The 5,918-nt window shown below is 39.9% G+C and overlaps 1 pseudogene; it reads right to left on the reverse strand.

Moving 5' to 3' along the window:
* Positions 1 to 2,251: 2,251 nt before the first annotated feature.
* Positions 2,252 to 2,989, reverse strand: LOC123861008 (UMP-CMP kinase-like; annotated as a pseudogene).
* Positions 2,990 to 5,918: the final 2,929 nt, after the last annotated feature.

A 5,918-nucleotide genomic window follows, 5' to 3' on the forward strand; every position in this document is an offset into this window, starting at 1 on the left:
GGATCATGACCTGAGCCAAAGGCAGACACTTAACGACTGAGCCACCCAGGCGCCCCTCATTTATCAGTTCTAAGAGGTTTTTGGTGGAGTCTTTCAGGTTTTCTATACAGAGTATCATGTCATCTGCAAATAGTGAAAGTTTTACTTCTTCCTTGCTAATTTAATTGCCTTTCATTTTTCTTTGTTGTCTGATTGCTGTGGCTAGGACTTTCAATACAATATTAAGTAACAGTGGTGAGAGTGGACAACCCTGCCTTGTTCCTGACTGTAGAGGAAAAGCTGTCAGTTTATCCCATTGTGGATGATATTAGCTGTGAGTTTTCCATATATGGCATTTATTATGTTGAGGTGTGTTACCTCTATCCTTACTTTGTTGAGGGTTTTTATCATGAATAGATGTTGTACTTTGTCAAATGCTTTTTCTGCATCTATTGAAATGATCATATGGCTCTTATCCTTTCTTTTATTAATATGGTGTATCACATTGATTGATTTGTGATGTTGAAACACCCTGGCAACCTAGGACTAAATCACACTTGATTGTGGTGAATGATTTTTTAATGTATTGTTGGATTTGTTTTGCTAGCATTTTATTGAGATTGTTTGCATCCATGTTCATCAGGTATATTGAACTGTAATTCTCTTTTTTATTGGAGTCTATCTGGTTTTGTATCAGGGTAATGGTGGCCTGATAGAATGAGTTTTGAAGTTTTCCTTCCTTTTTCTATTTTTTGGACTAGTTTGAGAATAGGTCTTAACTCTTCTTTAAATGTTTGGTAGAATTCCCCTGGAAACCATCTGGCCCCGGACTTTTGTTTGTTGGGACAGTTTTGATTACTGACTCAATTTCTTTGCTGGTTATCAGTCTGTTCAAGTTTTCTATAGCTTCCTGTTTCAGTTTTGGTAATTTATGTGTTTCTAGGAATTTATTCATTTCTTTCAAGTTGTGTGACTAGTTGTCATATACTTTTTCATAATATTCTCTTATAATTTTATTTCTGTGGTATTGGTTGTTATTTCTCCTCTCTCATTTGTGATTTTATTTTTTTAAACATTTATACGATATATTTTTTTTATTTTTCTGACCAAAGTGTAATGATTTTTAAATCTCCTTAAACAAATAACTGAAAAAAAAGTATTCAAGAAAATAAAACACAAATGGGAAATTAACCATTAGATATTTTTACTTCATACCAACCCTACACTTAGTCTAGAAAACAAACAAAAACACTTTGAATGAAGTGTTAGTAAAACGCTAACCAAATCATTGACCATAAACCTCGTACATGCATTTCAAGGTTCCACTGCTAGGAATTCTGTTAAGATCAGTTTAATCACTAAGAACATTACATAATAGAGGACAGGAACACAGGTCATTAGATGCAATCCTTGCCCTTTACCCTCAGATTTATGTCAGAAAAAAGCTGACAATTCTGCCAAGCTCTGAACCCCCAGTGACCCCCATCCCAATCCCTGGAAGCAAAGAAGATGCCCTGTCACACAACTCTGTGTAAGTTGTAATAAAACAAAGCCTAAGTTTTCTTATCTTTCTATAGGAAATAGTCAATTATTTGATAAATACTAAAAGACTTCTAGGAATTTATTTTATGAGTTCATTTACCAAAAACATTTTGCAAGAACCGACTACACAATAAATTCCTTTAGAATTTGGTCCACGGGGCACCTGGGTGGCTCAGTCGTTAAGTGTCTGCCTTCGGCTCAGGTCATGATCTCAGGGTCCTGGGATCGAGCCCCACATCGGGCTCCCTGCTCGGTGGGAAGCCCGCTTCTCCCTCTCCCCCTCCCCCTGCTTGTGTTCCCTCTCTCGCTGTATCTCTCTGTCAAATAAATAAATCTTTAAAAAAAAAAAAAAAAGAATTTGGTCCACAAATTCACTTAACAGGTTGGAAATTTAAAACCTGCAAGAAAACAAGGAAGTGGGGAATCCCTAATCCTAACATGTGGTAATTATTAAAGGGATATACAGACATAATAAAAAGTTTTGCTCACAGAAGGCACAAACTATAGAAGGGATATGCTTTTTGAGTAAAAACAAAGAACTAAGCTAATATCCTTCTTTGTTTTGTGACCACCATAGCTAAGATGAAGTTAGACCTGAATTCACTGTCTACTCCTATAACCAAAAAATCTAAGATAAAAAAATTTAATTTGTCTTACTACATACTTTCCAGCCATTAACTGAGATGTAATTATGAAAGATTAAAATTGCCTTAAAAAGGGGTTGATAACAGCTATGAAAACAATATTCAAGCATGATTTTGAGGATGCTTTCAGGTTTAGAGTTAGCCTTCTTTGTCAAAAATCTTCACAACTTCATCGAAAACTTCGTCAACAGACTTAGAAGCATCTATTTTCTTGACTTTCCCCATTTCTTCATGTAAGTTAATAATTGGCTTTGTTGACTGAAGATAGGTCTGAATTCTCTTCTCCAAGCTCTCTCTGTTGTCATCACTTCTACCAGTACTCTTTCTCCTCTCAAGGCATCGTTCAATACAGATCTCACTATTACAGTCAAAAAACAGAACGAAAGACACATCTGCCTTCCCATCCATGGTCTTGTTCCAACCTTGAAGGTTGTCTTGATTTCTTGGAAACCCATCAATCAAGAATTTTTCTTCTGAGCATTGGCAGCCATTGTCTGATCCATTTACCTCTTTAACAAACTGATGGTTATCTCAACTGGTACAATCTTTCCATCTTTAATGTACTTTTCAGTGAGTTCACCATACTGTGAATCTGGGTTCTTCCTTTCATCACGAAGAAGTTCTCCTGCAGAAAGGTGTGTGTAACTATATTTCTTGACGATGCGGGCGCACTGGGTGCCCTTGCCGGCGCCGGGACCGCCGAGGACGAACATGACCAGCAGTTTCATGAGGCTGTGAGCGCAGAGGAAAAGCAGCCGGCGGGTCAGCTGCAGGAAGCTAAGGCCCAGGACGTGCAGCAGCCTGTGGTCGCAGCGGATCAGCATTCACAGCGTCTCGGCCCCACGCTGAGGAGAGCTGACGGTGGCCCGGCCGGCGGGGCGGGGCGGGGAGGGGGGGAAGAGGGCGGGCCTAGTCGGCGCCCGCCGCGGCCCGCCGCCGTGGCTGCCGAGGTGTCCGTGCCGCAGCCGCTGTGATTTTATTTATTTGGGTCATTTTCTTTCTTTTTTGCAAGTCTGGCTAGAGGTTTATCAATTTTATTAATTTTTTCAAAGAACCAACTCCCGGTTTCATTGATCTGTTCTTCTGTGTGTTTGTTCTTTGTTTGTATATCATTTATTATATCATTTATTTCCACTCTAATCTTTTTAAATTCCTTCCGTCTCCTGGCGTTAAGCTTTGGTGGTTATTCCTTTTTTAGCTGCCTTAGGTATAAGGGTAGGTCATTTATTAGAGATATTCCTTGCTTCTTGAGGTGAGCCTGTATTGTTATAAACTTCCCTCTTAGGGCCACTTTTGCTGCATCCCAAAGGTTTTGGACTGTTGTGTTTTTATTTTCATTGTTTCCACGTATTTTTAAATTTCTTATGTTTCCTGGTTGACCCATTCATTGTTTAGTAGGATGTTGTTTAAATTCCATGTGTTTATGGTCTTTCCATTTTTTTCTGTGTATACCACCTCTCAGAGAAGCACTGTGAGAAGAGGGAATAATCTCCCCCTCTATTACCCAGGTGTTTTTCAGATAGCTGTTTCCATGCTGTCTGCCTCAGAGTTTTTTGCCTGCCTTCTATCCAGGAGCAGAGCAGTACTCTCTGGACTCCATCCCAGCCAAGCCTGCTGACCTTTAAAACTCCAGGTTTAGAGATGTGTGAGCAGGGGTTTGTTCTGGTCTTCTGGGGGAGGTGTCCACCTTGCTTGGACTGAGGCAAACTTGGCTGAGAAGGGCAGTCCCGCTAGAGCACAGGGGTGTGAGGCTTGGTATAAGCAAATTAAGCAGCCATTGGTGCACTGCTGCTTCCCATAGACGATTCTGTTTATACTGAGGGGTTGGGTGAGGTAAATGGCTCCAGCCAGCTCCTTTGTCCCCAGAGAGGTGTCTCATTGAATGCTGCCTCTCTGGAAAAGTCTCCAAGAATTGAGTAATTTCCCTAATGTGTGCCCCAGGCATTCCTCAAATTGCTGTTTCCATGCTGTCTGCCACTACTTTGCTTGCCTGCTTCCTTCTCAGAGCCAAGGCAGTACCCTCAGAGCTCTATCCCAGCCATGCCCGCTGAAATTTAATACTCCAGGCTTTAAGCCTCACTTGTTGCAAGAACTCATGAAATTCAGCCCCTCTCATTTTCTAAGGCAGTGGCTTTGGGGAAATATTCTCCTTGTGCATCCCCCTGTGTGCTCTACTCTCTCCCACCCTTCTCTGTGACCACTGCTCCCTCCTTTCTGCAGCATCCATATTCTGTTTCTCCCCTAAACCACATTTCTCAGGGTTGAGAGAGGGTTTGGGTGAGCAGCTGAGAAACTGGTTTAAGGTTGCAGCTTATAATGCTAATGGTTTAGCATTTTATAATGTAAATTGATTCTCCAAGTTTGATAGAAACTGAATCTCATGAATAAATAAGTTGATCCATTAGTTAGGTTTTCATTTTTAAAGCCATCCAACTTTTGTTAACAAAGCCCCGGTCATAAGAAGCTTCTTGGCGTTCATTTGATGTGTAAGAAAAAGGTATAGTAAATCTTTGGGTACTATGGATGCAATTTAGGATTTTTTAAGATTCATGGACTTCTTTTAAGATAAAAAAGATAGAAAGCTAGGATACTGGTTTATTCCATTAGCATGAAACACAGCATGTCTCCACAAGTCCTACCTTCTTTTTTTTTTTAAGATTTTATTTATTTATTTATTTGAGAGAGAGAATGAGAGACAGCACGAGAGGGAAGAGGGTCAGAGAGAGAAGCAGACCCCTCACTGAGCAGGGAGCCTGATGCGGGACTCGATCCCGGGACTCCAGGATCATGACCTGAGCCGAAGGCAGTCGCTTAACCAACTGAGCCACCCAGGCGCCCAAGTCCTACCTTCTTCAATGTGGCATCTTCTCTCCCTTTAGTTGTGAAGTTTGTTCTGTCAGTCATCAGGTTGATTTCTGGGGTATTGCCAATGATTTGATAGTTATCTAGTTTTGTTCATGGGATAAGATGAGCTTATGATCCTCCCACTCTGCCACCATCTTCCTTAATTTTGCCCATTTATATACTTTTATTTTGCAGAGAGAGATTACCAAATTCTTCATACCACTATAATCAGCAGTCTTTTTTTTATATATTTTTTTAATTTGGTAAGACACTTATGGAGAATATTACATAACTCCATTAAAGAACATAAAAAATATAATAAAAGAACAAAAATGTAATTGGGATACGTACACCAGATAATGCTGACCTTTGGAAAGGGAAGATAATGGGCCTGACAGAGAAAATGTAGAGATTTTTTTTTTCCTTTTAAAAAAAGTTTTTAAGTAGTCCTCTTAAAGTATTTGCCTGGGTTTTCTCCCTTGTTTTATACCTTATCAGTATATTTAATACTCTGCTGCTGTTTATCTACTCAAATCATAAACGTAATCATGTCAGTGCTTCTTAACCTTCAATATTTCCCTAATTGTCAACAGAACACAGCCAAAATTCTTTGGAATGGCTTTTAAGGTCTTCCCTAATCTATTGTTAATCCTACCTTCCCAAATATATTTCCCACATTGGTCTCCACTCACCATTTGATCATGCCAACTTGACACGGTATGCTCTGTGCTTTGTCACATCTGTGCCTTTCCTCATGCTTGTTGCTTGTTATGCTCTTCCTCATTTAAGCATACCCAGATTCCACCCATCTTTAAATTCAAGTTTGAATATCACCTGTTCCACTAAGTATATACAAGATACCCCTAGCAAGATACCATGTTCCCTTGCTTCCCCTACTACACTTATCTG

The sequence above is a fragment of the Mirounga angustirostris genome, unplaced genomic scaffold (assembly GCF_029215605.1).
Source record: "Mirounga angustirostris isolate CCGP_5_RB_7025 unplaced genomic scaffold, mMirAng1.0.hap1 SCAF_11, whole genome shotgun sequence".
Taxonomy (NCBI): domain Eukaryota; kingdom Metazoa; phylum Chordata; class Mammalia; order Carnivora; family Phocidae; genus Mirounga; species Mirounga angustirostris.